At 40.2% G+C, this 19,558-nt stretch overlaps 1 long non-coding RNA gene across 1 annotated transcript; it reads right to left on the bottom strand.

Annotated features, from left to right (window-relative positions):
- Positions 1-1,042: 1,042 nt before the first annotated feature.
- Positions 1,043-18,694, bottom strand: LOC142841321 (uncharacterized). The gene is made up of 3 exons (XR_012909048.1): positions 18,576-18,694; positions 2,784-2,898; positions 1,043-1,135 (listed from the first exon to the last, which is right to left on the bottom strand). It is a non-coding gene; the product is annotated as an uncharacterized LOC142841321 (long non-coding RNA).
- Positions 18,695-19,558: the final 864 nt, after the last annotated feature.

Here is a 19,558-nt window from a genome sequence, read left to right on the forward strand (position 1 = left end):
GGTGGTTATGGGGGGATGATCCGGGGCAGGGCATTGGGAGAGGGCAGTGAATGTAAACAAAGTATATTTGTGAAATCCTGAAAGAACTAATATAAAGAAGAAATAATAAAAGGACAATAAAATAACAGCAGCAGCAGGTACATAGACAGAACCCAGGAGGCACAGAGGAGACACAGCCTGTATGACATGTAAACAAGAATAGTCTCTTAGATAGACAGCATCGCAACTGAGTATTAAAGAGTATTCCATAAGCTAAACCAAATCACAATGACTGTTTAAAAGAGGAAGAAACTGTTAAACACTTAGAGTAGAAAAAGAAGTATAGGTGGACTCAGGAGAACAGGTAAGATTAAAGAAACTCCAAAAAATTCACAAAGGTTGTTTTCTGACCACTAGAGAAGGCATCTATAGCAGATTGCATGTTCAGATTTCTGAGCTAGAAAGGTACCAACAGGTGGTAGGGAGGGAAGAGATGATGAAGACTAAACTACGGCAAGGACAATGCAAGTTCTGCAATGATTAAGTCCTGAATGTCTCATCCAGGCAGTTGGAGAGCAGGTACCAAGTTCTTAGCAACTGTTCACCTGTAATGACATGCAGAAGAACTAAGGGCCCAGATCACCCACCAAATCACCCACCAGAAAGTGAATTAGCAGGCAATCATGAACTCTTTTTTTTTCCCCTTCAACGTCTAGGGAACTCATGACTCCCGAATCATATCACTTTGATTGTATTGCTGTAACATACTCTACCTCCTTCCTTCTTCACTATCTGGTACATTCATGCTTTAAACACCATTTGAAATATCATGGGTCCTCTGCTGTGTTTCCGGAAGTACAGTAAGTGCTTTGAAACATTTTCTTGTATTCATATGGTTTCCCCTGCTAGTTCAATATGGGATGGAGAAAGAAAACATGCTTCTGCCAAGGAAGCAGGGAGGCTAACTGTAGATCTACATCTCTCCTTCCATTTCTGCAAGTTCAATCCCCCAGCCTCATCCTCACCTCTGCAGGGGGGAAAAACTGTGGCAGTCGTCCCCCATCTCGTTTCTGGTGAATTTCACAGATCTTCTACTTCAAACCTCTTTCCTCCAAGTCATTGCTCTGTTCCAGTCTCCAAATCCAGCAGGCACTCCCTGTAAAGGCACAGGCAACACTGGCCAGGGAAACAGGCTAACCTCAGGTGCCCACCTACCTGTTCCTCAGCTCTTCCAAATCCAAGCCCCTAGTCTTAGGCCCAGTTCCCCACAAGAACACTGCTGCAGGCTCTCTCCTCCCTTCCCCCATCTCCAGTGGATTCCCTTAGATCTTCCATTCCTAACTTCCCTCTCCCAACTCTTTCCTTGGTCCAACCCAACTCCAGAAGGCACTGCCTGGTAAGTCACAGGCCCCCCACCAGGCAGGAAAACAGGTAGGCTGACTACAGATCTTCACCTCTCCCTCTGCTCCTCCACGGCTAATGGCTCTGTTTCGCCCCCAGCTCTGCAGAAGAACACTACTGCAGGCTTCCTCCCCCCACCCCCCCACCTCCACTTCCATCTCCATCTTCAAACTTCCTTCCACACAACATTGCTTTGTTCCGGCCCCAAACTCCAGCAGGCACCCCCCTAGGAACACACAGGCCACTCTAACGAGGGAAGCAAGTAGGCTAATGCAGAACGTCACCTCTTCCTCCATTCCTCCAAGGCCAGTCCCCCAGTCTCATCCCCAACTTTGGAGCACTCTTCCCTCATTACCAGGGGACAAACTAAGCAGAACCTGGTGGAACACCTACTTCTTGTGAAGCTCCTCCACCGACCTAAGTCCATGCCCATCACTAAGTCTCAGGGTGCAAAACACACTTTGCCTGGAACCCCCAGAGTCTACACCTATTAGTGCCCCAGAAAATTTTCTTTTTCCTTTTTGTTGTTTTTTGTTTTTCGAGACAGGGTTTCTCTGTAGCTTTGGAGCCTGTCCTGGAACTAGCTCTGTAGACCAGGCTGGTCTCTAACTCCCAGAGATCCGCCTGCCTCTGCCTCCCGAGTGCTGGGATTAAAGGCGTGCGCCACCATCGCCCAGCTCCAGAAAATTTTCTTACAGGCCACACACAGCTACACCACTCTTCTAAGAACCAGAAAGGAGAAAGAAACCAAGGAACGAAACATCCACACAACAAAGACAAGAACATTCAACAAAGGTCATTCCACACCTAGAATTACAGTCTTTGAAATCCCAGATGCCTACACACCAGCACGAAAACACAATCAATAACATCCAGGACAGTATGTCTCCAAAAGAGCCCAGCAACCTTATTATAGCAGGCCCCAAATATTCCAACAGAGCTGAAGCATTAAAGGAAGACCTTAAAACAGCCTTTATGCAGAAGCAAAAGACAACTAGTTTGTGTAGGCCCATTGTGTTTTTAGTATTTAAAGATAATGGGGTTATCTTAACTCTAGAATTTTAAAGACAGTATATTTAGGATTGCTTTTCTCTAATTATGAAGTATTAGATTTGAAAAGACATTCATTGTCTCGTTTGCCTCTGAATGTAGACAGTGAGTCATTTTCTTTTTTTATTATTTAAAAAAAATACCAATCCAAACACCCACTTCCTCCTCCTCCTCTCCCTCCGCACACCCTCCCTCCACCCCATCCAATCTTTAGAGAGGGCAAGACACCCTGCCCTGTGGAAAGTCCAAAGCCCTCCCCACTACATCTAGGTTGAGCAAGGTATACATCCAAAGAGAATAGGATCCCAAAAAGCCAAATAAGTCACTTTCAGTTCCCCTCACTTATTACGTACCTCAAGTAGCAGGGGAATGATGCAGTCTGCTGAGGCACTTTTCAGGAGTTTTAGTTATGTGGATGTTTGTCTTTGACGAGGTAGGCCATGCTCGCCTCATCTGTTTTGAAACTTTCTAGAAGAAACAGTCACGAAAGTTGTATGCAGATGCCTTTGTATTAAAATTTGGTTCAGAATCAATGGGATCTCTGGGCTCCACACCAGACTCATTTCTTCCGTTTTCTGTTTTATTACTTTGGTAAAATGACAATAGTTTTCATTTTTCGCTTAATGTTACATTCTTAACCTATGTAGGGTATCAGTGCTAAAGCAGGCAGTGCATGTTGTTACTAGTTTTTTCCTCGTAAGGCTTGCACACAGCTCTTTGTTAAGATGTAAGATGTGAGCTTCTTACTTCTTTGCATCACACAGATTATATGTTTTTAAAGGGAAGACTTCAAGGGTCTCACGTATTCTCACCACATCACTGTCAGAACAGACACTCAGATTTGCCTAAGGAAATACAATCATGATGATTCAAATAGTTTTAAATAACTCAGCCCCAATAATTCTGCATACACTAATCATTGAAAATAGTTTAAATGTGAAATTGACCCAAATAATTCATACTGTTTTAGTAATGTTAGAGACAGTGTTATGGGAAGAGCTCATTTGTCTCTGGGTGGAATGGGCATCTCCAATTTTTCTTAACACAATTAGCAAACTCTTATTGAGAAATGCCCTATCCTGTTTCTGTCCAAAAAAGGAAAAAGTCATCCCCCCTTTCGTGAAGTGGTACTGGGGATTAAACCCCATGTTATCTATGACTGTGATTTATCCCCAGAGCCAACAAATTGTTATGTCTAAAATTCTGCTTTAGAATTTTAATCTTGAGTTCCTGATACCCATGTAGTTTTATTTGGGAAGATAAAACTTATCTTCCCATTCTGTCCTGCATATCTCTCTATTTTTTTCTTGGAGCTGATGAACAGATATCTGAAAATCCATGTTCTTCAATGATATTATTTAGGAGAAGTTGTAAGTGATATGTTTGAATTTGGCTATTCTTATGTCTTCTGTTGACTTTGATAAATTGTACAGTAAATTAGATCATTGCATTTTTTGACTTTGAAATGCCTATTTTGTCCTTGTAGATTCTTTATTTTTCAGGCATGACTTTATGGTTGGCTTTTAAAGGTAGGAATCAATGAAAATTTAAGGAAAGCAGTCTTATCTATTGATCTAAGTGCATTAGATTAAGAATATTTGGGTTCACAATCCCAGAGAATTTAGACAACAGTGAGGACACTAAGAGAGACTTACATAGATCTAATCTACATGGGAAGTAGAAAGTAGAAAAAGACAAGATCTCCTTAGTAAATTGGGAGCATAAGGGGACCCCGGGGGAGGGCTGAAGGGGGAAGGGAGAGCCAGGGAGGGGAGCAGAGAAAAATGTAGAGCTCAATAAAAATCAATTTAAAAAAGCACATTTGAGTTCATGCTTATTTTAATAAAGTCATGTTTGTTTGAGTATGGAAAGTTATGCTTTATAGGTAAAGAAGTAGCAAATACAGATGGAATAAAAGCAAACGAGAGAAAATAAACTGAAAAGAAGGAAAAATGCAAGCGATAGTAAAACATTTGTGATGGATCACACCTGGAATGGCACTGGAGGTCGAGGCAAGAGGAATACCTGAGGCTTGAGACCATCCGGGGTTACATAGCAAGACTAGGCTCTGTTCATCAAAGAACAGAAACAAAAGAAAGTATATGAAAGTGATGGGCCATAGTCTCATGGACTTACCTACAGACAAAAATCTACATTTACATTTTGAAGACAATAAAGAGGCCTTGAATGGAGAAGTGTGCTGCCTAAGTCTTACAGTAGGCTGGAGACAGGGCCTGAAGGAACAGTCATCATCACCAAAATCCCAAGAATCCGGCAATGAGACCATAGCTACCAAGGGTCTAATTGAAATCTGTACTACTCATTGGTCAACATATTGAAATCTGGTATTAATAAAATGTCAAAATAGCATACATGGTTAAAATAAAATACAAAAGTATGTTGATTGAGGTGAAAGTAAAAGAAAGCCTGCTAAATCATTGGGCAAATTGGGAAATCATTTTAAATAAACAGGTCACATCATTATGCAAAAAACAGCCTTTATGAATATGATAAAGCACCTTAAAGAGAAAAATAAATCCCTTAAAGAAATCCAGGAAAACACAGTGGGAGGAAATGAAGAAAACTGTTCACGACATCAAGTGGAATTAGAATCAATAAAGAAAACTCAAACTAAGATGAAACTGGAAGTGAAAACTTTAGGAGCTCAAACAGGAACCATGCAGGCCAGCTTCACTCTTGTTTGATGTCTGTCTCAGGTGCCCCAGGACATAAAAAAGCTCACCAAGATGTTAAGTCTTCATTTGCCAAAAGAGCAGAGGGGTTTAGCCTTCTTGGAAAAGAGTAACACCCAGCTAGTTCACTCCAGTTACTTTATTCAAATATGTGTAAGGCTAATAGGGGCTGGGAAAGGTTCCAACTAACAAAGTCATCTTGTTCTTGCTGCCCACGAGAGCAGACAACCCACACAAATCTCAGTCCGTTTTGATTATGGCCATAATCAAACGTAAGAACTCCAGATTTGCCAGGGGTGTCTTAGGACAAGGGTCGGTGCACCTGCAAGCTCTCACGTAGCAGTAACACCAAGTGCAGACTTTCCAAAAAGGCATTTCTTCAAGATTTAAAGTCCCAAAACAATTTCTCAGCCTGCACTGATTAACCCAGACATAACAAAGGCTTTGCTGAAATATTTCTCTCCAAGCCAGACACAAAGGCTTTACATTTTATTAAAGTTAGACATAATTACATTTCACCACACTTCACGAACAGAGTTCAAGAGATGGAAGAGAGAATCTCAGGTGTTGAAGACACATTAGAAGAAATTGATATACTAGTCAAAGAAAATGTTAAATCCAAAAAAACTCCTCTCACAAAACATCAAGGAAATCTGAGACACACTATAAAGACAATATCTAAGAGGAGGACGAAGACACCCAGGTAAAAGTCACAGAAAATATTTTCAATAAAATCATAGCAGAAAATTTCCTTAACCTTAAAAAGAAGTAGATGTCTATCAAAGTACAAGGATTATACAGAAAAAAAAACAGACTGAACAAGAAAAAAGTCCCCTCAGCAAATAATAATCAAAACACTAAACGTACAGAACAAAAAAAGAATATTAAAAGCTGCAAGGGGAAAAGATCAAGTAATATATAAAGACAGACCTATTAGAATTACACCTGACTTTTCAATGGAGATTCTAAAAGCCAGAAGGGCCTGGACAGATGTTTTGCAGACTCTAAGAGACCACAGATGCCAGCCCAGACTAATATATCCAGCAAAACTTTCAATCATCATAGATAAAAAAAAAATAAGACATTCTGTGATAAAGTCAAATTTAAGCAATTTCTATCTATATACCCAGCCCTACAGAAAGAAAACTCTAACCTAAAAAGGTAAACTACATCCAAGAAAACACAGGAACTAAATAATCCCAAACCAGCAAAGTCAAAAGAAGAGAAAGACACACACAGAAAAAACAACAACAAAATAACAGAAATCAAAAGCCATTGGTCATTGATATCTCTCAGCATAAATGGCCTCAAATTCCCTGATAAAAAGACACTGACTACCAGAATGGATGTAAAAACGGGATTCATCCTTTTGTTGCATCCACAAAACACACCTTAACTTCAAGGATAGACATTACCTCAGGGTAAAGGGTTGGGAAAAAAATATTTTAAGCAAATTGATCTGAGAAACAAAATGGTGAAGCCATTTTGATGTCTGACAAGATAGACTTGAAATCAAAACTAATCAGAAGAGATAGGGAAAGATACTATACATTCATAAAAAGAAAAATCTACCAAGAGGCATTTTAATTTTTAATATATCTGCCACAAATACAAGGGCACCCAAGTTTGTAAAGGAAACACTACTACAGTTTAAACCATGTATTAACCATCACCCTTTAATAGTGGAAGACTTCAATACCTGACTCTCACAAGTAGACAGGTCATCCAGGAAAAAACTAAACAGCGAAATAAGCTGGGAATAACTGCCATTATAAACCAAATGACCTAACAGATATGTATAGAAGATTTCGCCCAAATACAAAAGAACTTCTACTCTGTACCTTATGTAATTTTCTCCAACTTTACCACATACTTGGACACAAAGCAAGTTTTTTTTTTTCTTTCTTTTTTTTTTTGAAGAAAACCAGAACAATTTATTGCTGTAACCACTAGAGTGTCAACTGACCTGACGAAATTGTTCCAAACACACACTCCTGAGTCAAGATCCAACCTACAAACTAAACTCACAAATCATTTTAACCCCAGGGTAACTGGATATGAATTCCTCCAGGGATGGAGCAAGGAGGCTCAATTAATGAACCTTCACTGCGCAAGCAAAAGACCTGGGTTCGATCCTGGAACCTGTTGTAGGAGTCCCATCCGGTTAGCCAATGGCCTTTGGGGCAGCAAGCCCTAGGGCGAGGTCTTGTCTGCATATGTGTTGGCTGAAAAGCTGAAGGAGCCAGGTCTCCTGCTCTTTGCTTTCTAGGTCTGGTAGTTGGACCCCAGGTCCCCTGGGCACAACGACAGGGCACAGCAGCTGGATCGCAGAGGAGTCTAATCTGTATCAGTGTTTATCCCCATTTTTTTTAGTTTCTTTTTTTTATTTTTTTAATTTATTTATTTATTAAGGATTTCTGCCTCCTCCCCGCCACCACCTCCCATTTCCCTCCCCCTCCCCCGATCAAGTCACCCTCCCTCATCTGCTCGAAGAGCAATCAGGGTTCCCTGACCTGTGGGAAGCCCAAGGTCCAAATCAGGAGCAGAAGGAGACGGAGCAGGAGCAAGGAACTCAGGACCGCGAGGGGTGCACCCACACACTGAGACAATGGGGATGTTCTATCGGGAACTCACCAAGGCCAGCTGGCCTGGGTCTGAAAAAGCATGGGATAAAACCGGACTCGCTGAACATAGCAGACAATGAGGAATACTGAGAACTCAGGAACAATGGCAATGGGTTTTTGATCCTACTGCACGTACTGGCTTTGTGGGAGCCTAGGCAGTTTGGATGCTCACCTTAAAAGCAAGTCTTAAGAGATACAAGAAAATCGAAATAACACCCTGCATCCTATCAGACCACCATGGATTAAAGCTGGATATCAACAACAACAGAAACATTACAAACTCTTGCAAACTGAACAACTCACTACTTACTGATAAATTGGTCAAGACAAAAGTTCCAAAAGAAATTAAAGACTTTCTGTAATTGAATGAAAATGAATATACAACATACCCACACTTATAAGACACAATGAAGGCAGTGGTAAGACAAGTTCATGGCACTAAGTACCTACATAAAAAATGGAACCATCTCATACTAGTAGCTTAACAGCACAATTAAAAGCTCTAGAACAAAAAGAAGAAGTCACACCCAAGAGGAGTAGATGGCAAGAAATAAACTGAGGACTGAAATCAATAAAATAAAAACAAAGAGCCAAAAAATACAAATAATGAAGAGTTTCTTCTTTGAGAAAATCAGAAAGATTTTCACATCCACATTAACTAAAAAGTGGAGAGAAAATATCCAACCTAACAATACTAGAAATAAAAAGGTGAACATAACAACAGACACCCAGGGAAGCAACAGAATCATAAGGACATATTTTAAAAACCTGTACTCCACCAAATTGGAAAATGTAAAAGAAATGGATAACTTTCTTGATACATACCACTTGCTAAAGTTAAATCAAGAGCAGATAAGCAACTTAAATAGACTTATAACCCCTTGTGAAATAGAAGCAGTCGTTAAAATCTGCCTAACAGGCTTTCAGAGAAAAATGTCATTATTCCTCAATTTTTTCCCACAAACTAGAAACAGAGGGAACACTGCCCAATCCATTTTACTGGACCACATGGACCCTGGCACTGAAACACGTAAAGGGCCATCAAAGAGAATTACAGAACAGTTTCCCTCTTGACCATTGAGGCAAAAATACTCAATAAAATATTTGCAAACCAAATGCAAGAACACATCAAAATGATTACCCACCGTGATCAATTAGGCTTCATCCCAGAGATGCTGAGATCATTCAATACATATAAATTGAAAATGTAATGCATAAAAATAAACCAAAAGACAAAAACTACATGATGATCTCATTAAACACAGAACAGGTCATTAACAAAATCCAACAGACTTTCGTGATAAAAGATATAAGAGAAATAGTGGACATACTGAAACATATTAAAGGTATCTTACAGGAAACCCATAGTCAACATCAAATTAAATGCTCAATGCAATTCCACTGAAATCAGGAACAAAACAAGGTTGTCCACTCTCTTTATAGCTATTCAATATACTACTTACTTAGTATCAAGGAGATACAAATTGGGAAGAAAGAAGTTAAAGAATTTTTATATGTGGATGGTATGATACTATACATAATCAACCCTAAAATCCCACCAGGGAGCTCCTATAGCTGATAAACACTTTCAGCAATGTGGCTGGATACAAAATTAACTCACAAAAATCAGTAGCCCTCCTATAGACTGAGAAAGAAATTAGGGAAACAATACCCTTCACAATGGCCTCAAGTAATATAAAATATCTTTGGGGTAACTAACCAATCAAGTCAAAAATTTGTATGGTAAAACTTCAAGTCTTTGAAGAAAGAAACTGAAGATATCAAAAGACGGAAAACCATTCCACACTCATGGATTGACAGGATTAATATAGTAAAATAACTAGGTTATTAAAAGCAATTTATAGATTCAATGCAATATCCACCCAAAATCCAACAACACAATTCTTCACATGGAAACCTACTATAGAAGAAGCCTCATTTTTAATGGTTTACTTATTTTTATTTTATGTGCATTGGTGTTTTGCCTGCATTTATTTCTTTGTGAAGGTGTCAAATCTCCTGAAACTAGAGTTACAGACAGTTATGAGTTACCATTGCTCAGAATTGAACCTGGGTCCTCTGGAGGAGCAGCTAGTGCCCTTAACTGCTGAGCTATCTCTCCAGCCCTGAAGCTTCTTAATATTTATACATAAGTGAAAGAAATATAAATGGAATAATCAAAAAATGGGGAGCAAAAGGTTCAGATGAAGCTTCTAGTTCTGAGATTAGAATACATCTAATTGAGTTGTTGGTCAAATGTCCCCACGGAAGCTTCCAAACAATGCAGGCTATTGCCAAGGAAATTGGTTGCTCTCCACAAAATGATGGTAAGGTCCTATAGCTGAAGACAATACTTCCTACCTCATTAAACCTGGAGAAGTTGAGCTGGTACCTAACCAGAGCCTTCATCCCTACTAATGAGAGTTTGTAGTATTAGAAAGTACTCTGCATGCTATCAGAGGAGAAAGGTAGTCACCAATCCAGCTAGAAATCCAGTGATCTACAATGGTGACCTGCCTGCAGGATGTACTGGTGCAGTAGTGGTACAGATGTGGGAGAAGTAATCACTCTCTGATTGGGTTTTAAGGCCCACTCCTCAAGATGGAACCTATACCTGTTACTACTTGGGTGGCCAAGAACTTAGTACTAGATAGGCCATGCGCCTAGGAGAAAACCAAATACTATTTATTGTTCTGCTAAAGGAACAGAGCAATAAAATGACTCCTAGTGAAATTCTGCTATCTATACTCACAGATCAGTGTCTCACTCAGCCATTATCAGAGAAGCTGCCTTCTTCTCGTAGTAGATGGAAAATCTACAACTGGATCCACAACTGGACAGTGGGCAAAGAATAGGACTTAGTGTTTCCACTAAGGAGATGTCTTCAATAAACCCCTCCCCTTAGGGCTCAGAGAGTTCAGTTGAAGAGGAGGTAGAACTACAGTAAGAGTCAGAAGGGATGGAAGATGCCAAAGAAACAATGCCCTCTAGACACAACACAACTGATGTACATATGAACTCACAGGGCCTGCACAATTTCAAGCCAGTTGGGGTCCCAGCACTAAGAAGGGGAGGTGGATGTGAGCTTCCCTCCCTAAGCAAGAAATTATCTCCAATTGACAACCACTTGTAAAGGAAAAATTGTTTTCTCCAATGGAGTCTCACTGAACCCACAATTAAGAGTAGCCCAGCAATGATATTTTTATAGATATATTTTTGTCTCATGTCACTTTGATTTGGCATTTTTTTTACCTTACTGGTCTTTTGCTTGTATATTATGGTTTCCATATTTGTGTTTTTATGGAGTGTGTGTTTTCTGCTTTTTATTTTTTATTATGGTTTCTTTTCTTTGCCTGTTTATTTCCTATAGAGAGGGATTAGAATGCAGGCATGGAGTTGTATAAATAGGGAGGTAGGGAGTATATGGGAGGAGTTGGGGGGGAGAATAAACCATGATCAGAATATATTTTATAAAAAAATATTTTCAATAAAAAAGATTTTCTAAAAACTTCACTTACTTTTTTTTTAATATGAACTATATTTTATTAGACTCGGGTTACTTGGTTTTCATATTGTTGGGGAATAATCTAAAACCAACAAACTTTTCACAAACTCTGACTGACCATGCAAGAATCATACAAATAATCTTCCAGGGAGCCTCCAGCCTTCAATCCACACCTGTTCTGAGGATTTAGGTTTGTGAGACAGAGTCATTATTTCCTTCTCCTCATGTATCAGTAACTCTATTCACAATGGACATGACTGGTCCCTGGGATTGCCATTACAATGGCATGGTGAAGTAGTTCTCTGTCTACTTAGAGAAGAGAGACAGGAAATTGTACCATTAGAGAAGTCTCTGCTATGCTTTCTCATACTCAAACTTCTGACTCTAACGATGATCTTTAATTTTCAGATGTGTGATCCAGATGTTCGATCCAGATGTGTGTTCCAGATGTTTAACCCAGATGGTCGATCCAGATGTTAGCGCTGTCCAGATGTGCGTTCCAGATGCACGTTCCAGATGTTCGGTCTGGATGTTGCGGCCCAGACGTGTGATCCAGATGGTTTTTGCCAGATGTGCGACCCAGATGTTCGACCCAGTTGTTCAGTCCAGATGTGCGATTCAGATGTTTGGACCAGATGTGTGATCCGGATGTTTCGGTCCAGATGTTCAATCCAGATGTTTCGGTCCAGATGTTCAATCCAGATGTGCGCTATGTATGCATTTACTTTTTATGACGTTTTTTGAGAATCTCATACACAAGTACACTGCATGCCCATTATGTTCACCGCAACCTCCTTATGCTACCTTCTCCTATGTGCCCCAACTAACTCTCAAGTTCAAGACCTTTTCTTCTTTAATTATTTTTGTTATAATCATACACACACACATGCATATATGCACATCTCCCAAGCCCACATATATATAAAACCTGAGACCTTTAATGTTGGTCATATATATAGGGCTGACCACTTGGGATTGGGTAACATCAGAGGGATTGCTTCTGGAACAAACTGATTCTCCCTTTCTTAGCAGCTAGTGACAGCCTGTAGCTCTTCGGCTAGGGGTAGGAGCTTGTGAAATTCCAATCTCCCCATTTGTGCTGGCATGCAGACAGAAGTGGTCACTATACAGATCTTATTTATGAGACCATATTATTGAGATTTCATGGGTACAGCTTCCCTGTCATATATAGAAGTCACTTATCTCAGAGCAGGAATCCTGGTCCTCTGGCTCTTACAATCTTTCCACGCTCTGTTGTTTCTTGAACCTTGGGTTTAGAGACTGTGTTATAAATGTTTCAATTGAGGATGGGCACTCTGAGGCCAGTTGTTCTTTATATTTTGACAAGTGGTGGCTTTCTGCAGTGGTCTCCATCTGATGCAAAAGAAGCTTTTTTGATAACATGTGAGAGCTACATTTATCTGTAGGCATGAGAATAAGTATTTAGATTGCAGTTAGAAATTACACGGGCTTAGGAAAGTGGTAGCAGTCGGTTTTCCTCTAGGGTGTATGGCCTCTCCAGCTGCAGGTAGTTGGCTAGGTTTATAGTACCAGGCAGAGTTGCCTCCTACTGAGCAGGTCTTAAGTCAAATTAGACAGCTGTTGGTTATGCCCAAGATAAAAGTGCCAGCAATGCATCACTGGCAATGTCTTTTCGGACCACTGGGGTCCAGTGATTTGGACCACTGGGGATGTCTTGCCATGCCAGTCATTGTTGTTTGTAGACTTTATACCTAGTTAGACTTGTAATTACTTTTCTTCCTTGGCACTTGCAATAGCACCTTCTGATTCTATGAGAGTTTGTCTAGGTCAGCAGCAACTTCATCCAAGTCCTATAATTCAAGCGTATGGTTTCTTCAGCAATATTACCTCTAAGTTCTGGGAGACAGCCAAGGGCAAAGGCAATAACCTATATTGTTTTGCGGGTCTCATGGACCCCCATGACCAACCTTGAAGGGAGGTTTCCCTTGCTTGGCACTGGGCTTTTGCTTTGTTTGTTTTTAAGACAGGGTCTCACTCTGCAGCCTTGGCTGGCCTGGAACTTGTTCTGTAGAACAGCATGGTCTGGAACTCACAGAGATCTGTCTGTCTCTGCTTTCCGAGTGCTGGGATTAAAGGTGTGCATCACCACTACCCAGCTAGGCACTGGGGATTTTGTTAGATAGTGCATGCTCCTGTGAAGAACATTATCATCTTGCATGCTCTAATTCGATTCATAGAACCTATGTCCTCCTCTCCCCTTCTTGAATGTTCCCTTTCTCCCTCTCCCCTATGGTCCCTTTCTACTTCCCTGGCTTCTGTAGTTATTCAAAGATACACTCAGATCTAAAGATTTGGAGCTAGGATGCACAATAAAAGAGAACACACAGTGTTTGTCTGAGCCACCTTACTCACTATAATACTTTACAATTAGATCTGTTCACCTGCAAATTTCATGATTTAATTTTTTCCTTATATGATGTGGGAGTGTCATATATCAATCTGTTGATTTCATTGGTTAAGCAATAAAGAAACTGCTTGGCCCTGATAGGTTAAAACATAGGTGGGAGGAGTAAACAGAACAGAATGCTGGGAGGAAGAGGAAGTGAGCTCAGAGATGCCATGCTCCCCTCTCCTGGGCAGACGCACACGATGAAGCAAGCCGCCAGGTCAGACATGCTGAATCTTTCCTAGTAAGACCGGAGCTACACAGTTTATTAGAGATGGGTTGATTGGGATATCAGAATTAGCCTAGAAGAGGCTAGATAGAAATGGGCCAAGCAGTGTTTAAATGAATACAGTTTGTGTGTTGTTATTTCGGGCATAAGCTTTGCAGGCAGCCTGGGTGCTGGGGACGCAGCCCCGCCGCTCCTATTACTACAGAATATCAGAATTAGCCTAGAAGAGGCTAGATAGAAATGGGCCAAGCAGTGTTTAAATGAATACAGTTTGTGTGTTGTTATTTCGGGCATAAGCTAGCAAGCGGCTGGGTTGCTGGGGATGCAGCCCCGCCGCTCATATTACAACACTTATAGCTAAATAGAATTCTAGTCTGAATATGTATATTTTGATTATTTATTAATTAGTCAATGGACATCTAGGCTGTTTCCATTTCACAGTTATTGGGAATAAAGTGACAATGACATGGCTAAGCAAGGATCTGTGGAGCAGGACGTCAAGTCCTTTGGGCATATGCCAAGAAGTGGCATATCTGGGTCATATAGATTTATTTTTAGTGTTGTGAGAATTTTCCATATTGATTTTCAGAGGTATTACAACAGTTTGCAATTCCACCAACAGTGAATGAGGGTTCACTCCCCCATACACATTCCTGCATACATTTGTTAGTTGTTTTCTTGGTCTTAGCCACTCTGATTAGGGTAAGATGGAATCTCAATGTTGTTTTAATTTGCATATCTCTGATGGTTAAGGATGCTGAATACATTCATAGATAGTTCCCAAACATCTTTATTTCCCCTTTCAAGAACTCTTTGTTTGGTCCCATAGCCTACTTTCTAATTGGGTCGTTTGTTTATTTTGGTGTTTAGTTTAGAGTTTTGGTTGTTTTTTTTTTAGTTCCACATATATACTAATCCTCTATCAGATGTAGAGCTGGCAAAGATTCTCTCCCATTTTGTGGGCTTCCTCATCACCTAACTGTTTCCTTAGCAGTACAGAAGCTTTGCAGTTTTAGGAGGTCCCATTTATAAACAGTTGGCCTTAGTTCCTGACCAAAGTCATCGCCTATACCTATATTATATAGGGTGCTCCCTATGTTTTCTTCTAGAAATTACAGTCTTTCAGGTTTCACATTGAGGTCTTCGATCCATTTGGAGTTGCTTGTTTTGTTTCTGAGACAGGGTCTCTCTATTCAGTTCTGGAACGCACTACACTATGGAGATTGGGCAGATCTCAAACTCAAGTTCTGCCTGCCTCTGCCTCCCAGGTACTGAGATTAAAAGTATGTCACCACACCTGGTGCTGGAGTTGATTCTTGCACGGAGCGATAGACATGACTTTGCCATAACATTTGTTGAGATAAAGTCTTTCCTTCAGTTTGTATTTTTGGCATTTTTCAAATATCAATAGCTGTATTTGAGGGATTACCATACCTGCACTCAAGTTCCATTATAGACCTAGCATAATAAAAACATCATGGTGCTGGTACAAAGCAGACACAGAAATCAAGGGACTAAATTAGTAGTAGATCCAGTCCTATTCTGCATAATCTAGGCTACCTGGCTTCTGAGTTTCCACCTCCCATTTCACTGAAGGAACGCTGTGTTTACAGATGCCTACCACTGCATCCAGCCTTTATGAGGGCTCCTGTAGTGATAGTTCATTTGTATTTTAATAAATAAGGCTTGCTTGAGGATCAGAAAAGTAAAACAGTCACATTGGCCAGTCTTACAGACCAAGCAGCAATGATACACCCCTTTAATCCCAGTAGCCACAATGATGCATAACTTTAATCCCAGTAGCCACACTAATTTGCCATAGAAACTAGGTGATAGTTGTGCACGCCATTAATCCCAGAACTAGAGAGGATCATACAATGGAAGGACACAGCTCTCAGTCTCAGTCTCATTCTGAGGTTCCTGGAGGCAGGATCACCATTTCAGACTAAAGTAGAGGTAAGAACTAGTGGCTGGCTGTTCTGCTTTTCTGACCTTCAGGTTGAACTCCAATTTCTGTCTCTGGGCTTCTATTCACCATGCTTCAGGCTCCAAGAATCAAACTCCAGTCATTAGAATTACACAACTAATGCCTTTGCCCACTAAGCTATCTCCCTGGCTTGATAGTAACAGTTTTAAAACTTACTTTAAGATTTATTTTTATTTCATGTGCATGGGTGTTTTGCCTACAAGTATGTATGCATATTACATGTGTGCACAATATCTGTGGAGGTCAGAAGAAGGCATTGGTCCCCTGGAACTGTAGTTACAGATGGTCTTGAGCTATCATGTGAGTGGTAGGAATTGAATCTGGGTCCTCTAAAAGAGCAACTAGTGCCCTTAACCACTGAACCATCTCTCTAGCCTCCAATATTTTTTATGAGACATGATCTCATAATGTAGCACCATCTATCCTGAAGCTTGATATGTAGACCAGGCCGGCCTTGGACTCAGAGAGATCTTCCGGCTTCTGCTTTACACATTCTGGGATTAAAGACCTGTGCCACTATACTGGGCTATGTCGATTGTTGGCTTTTTTTTTTTTTTGAGGGATTTTTTTCTAGACAGGGTTTCTCTGTGTAACAGTCCTGGCTGTCCTGGATGCCATTTTGTAGACCAGGCTGGCCTCAAACTCACAAAGATCCTGCCTCTGTCTCCTGAGTGCTGGGATTATAGGTGTGTGCTACCAAGCCTGGTTGATACTTTTATTAGGTATATAAATTATGTATAAAAGTAGGTATCCTTTCTTAGTCTGTCATAAATCACCTTAACTCCAAAACCAAGTTTATATACTCATGAAAAAATGTTTACAGCACTTTGAGTGGGAGTTTTATACTCTGAGATTTCATATATACCTAACCATATATCAAAAGTGAACTCCCAATATTATTACTCTATACCACTTAAAGAACATTAATTGCTAAAAATTGATAAGGAAAGAAGTAAAGATACAAACAGTCAAGAATAGCATAGAAAAAGTTGCTAAAGAGTGACCTAACTGCCACTACCAAATGGCCTGGGTATCAAATCATTTTACTGGCTTGCTCTATCAAATCTTACAGTATAGATGGAGAATAAGTGTATTATTTAAATTAACCCAGAAATCAAGTTCACAAGAATAAGGAACGATAGTACATTTGAAACAGGATTATAAGGAATCATGAGGATAGCAACTACTTGCTCATATGCACTCCAGAATCTGGGTAGGCATTGCAGCCAATAAAAGAGAAAGATAATAGTGAGCCTGACCCACCACAATGCTCAACAAAGCTCCATGTATCTTTCTCAACTCTGATTTGTCATATACTATTGATACTATCATTAACTGCTATAGCTTTTAAAAAATACTTGATAACATGTATAAGAATCTTCAAGAAGTTCATATCCAGAGGGACGCAAACAAAGCAAAAAGCCATGAATGTGGGAAAGAGATTAGTTGTGAAGCAAGGGTGCACAGGGGAGGGAAGGAGATAAGAGTACAGGGGCTGAGAGCAGAACAGAATGCATGGCATATGTGTATGAAGTTGTTAAAGAACAAATTTAATTTCTAAAGTATCCATATGCTTTAATCAAATAATACCATTCTTAAAAACCAACAGTAATCTTTGTGCATTGCAGGTAATGATCGTGCAATTATGTAAATACACAAATAATCATTGAATTGTGTATTTAACATGAGTTATGTTTTTTAATTAGTATATAAACTAACTGTTTTCTCGTGGCATTTTCATACATTGTTTTGATTGATTCTCCACTCCTTCTCCCCCATCTCTCTGACCTCCTGTTTCCCCACTGTGTTCATTTACTCCCAATATTTTACTTCCACTCTATTATCTCATGTGTTCTATTGTCTTCTACAACCCATCTCTTGAAACCTCCCTTTCTCTACCATGAGTTTACTTTATGGTTTATAAACTGTGCTTTAACAAGCTGCTGGAAAAGTCATACTAAAAATAATCTAAAATGCAGACGATACTATGACAGTCGCTGCCATGCAACTAAGTGCACTATAAATAGTTGAAAGAGCCAGCCCACTAAAGTCTCTTCGACTTCACATCACCTGAATAGCTACTTCTTTGTCAGGTTGATACCAGAAATGCAGACGTGAATGGCATCGTAACTCTAGAGGAATTCTCAGGCAAGTAAGTCGTCAACAAAAGCACAGAACAAGTTAATCCAAGTAGAGCTGGAACAGTAGAAAGGAGTTAGGGAAGCGGTCCCTGAGCACCTAGCACATAGAGATCTGGGGCTGGAACATGGTCTGTTCCACACACAGCTTGATCTCTTGGGAAGCAGAGAATCATGTAACCACCAGAGAAGGAGGACAACAAGGAGAAGGGAAGGGAGGAGAGGGAGAAGCCGCCCATTCTCGAGTACTCATCTGAACCAGGAAGAGGATAAAGGAGGTATTGAGTTACCATGTGGGTACTGGGAATTTAATCTGGGTCCTCTGTGAGAGTATTAAGTGCTCTTACCCACAGAACCATCTTTCTAGCCCAAGATATCCTTATATGAGACAGGGTTTTACTATGCAGGACTAGATATCCTGAGAGATCTTCCTGCCTTTGTCTCCTGAGTTCTGTGATTACCATACTGGGCTTGTTAAGATATTTCATTAGGTATATAAATTACTTACAACAGAACACATTCTTAGCCTGCCACAGAATACCTTAGTTTCAACTTAAGCATCCTTCCCAATAGCCGGGGAAGCTCCAGTTTCTCCCATTGGGTCACTTAGCATTCTTCCTCTTCACCACTGGAGCTATGCCAATCTGGGTGGGTTTTATCTTCCCAGTTCTTCCCTGAGCATGGGCAGAATAGGTTGAGAAGATTAGAAAAAGATGCAAATGAATACAACAAACCCCTCTCTGAGACCTTTTTGCTAGTGATTTTGAGCCCTCTCAAGTTGCTTAGCATCTGATTGGGGAAAAAGACATAAAGCAATTCAACTAGGACACGATGTGATAAACTCTGGAAGGGGAGATAGTTCCCAAAATGGGAACTATATCCTGTGTGGGTTAGGGGGGGTTTCTCAAGGGTGATAATCTGAACTCAAGAGACAATGCAGCAAGAGGTTAGTTAGATAAAGCACTGGAGGTTGGAATTATTATAGTTCTATTTATTACATTGAGGAAATCCAGGAAAACACAGTGGGAGGAAATGAAGAAAACTGTTCACGACATCAAGTGGAATTAGAATCAATAAAGAAAACTCAAACTAAGATGAAACTGGAAGTGAAAACTTTAGGAGCTCAAACAGGAACCATGCAGGCCAGCTTCACTCTTGTTTGATGTCTGTCTCAGGTGCCCCAGGACATAAAAAAGCTCACCAAGATGTTAAGTCTTCATTTGCCAAAAGGCAACCTACTGACTGGGAGAAGATCTTCACCAACACCGCAACAGACAAAGGTCTGATATCCAAAATATATAGAGAACTCAAGAAGCTAGACTTTAAAATGCTAATTAACCCAATTAAAAAATGGGGCACTGATCTGAACAGAGAATTCTCAACAGAAGAAGTTCAAATGGCCAAAAGACACTTAAGGTCATGCTCAACTTCCTTAGCAATCAGGGAAATGCAAATCAAAACAACTTTGAGATATTATCTTACACCTGTCAGAATGGCTAAAGTCAAAAACACCAAGGATAGCCT

The sequence above is a fragment of the Microtus pennsylvanicus genome, chromosome X (assembly GCF_037038515.1).
Source record: "Microtus pennsylvanicus isolate mMicPen1 chromosome X, mMicPen1.hap1, whole genome shotgun sequence".
Lineage (NCBI taxonomy): Eukaryota > Metazoa > Chordata > Mammalia > Rodentia > Cricetidae > Microtus > Microtus pennsylvanicus.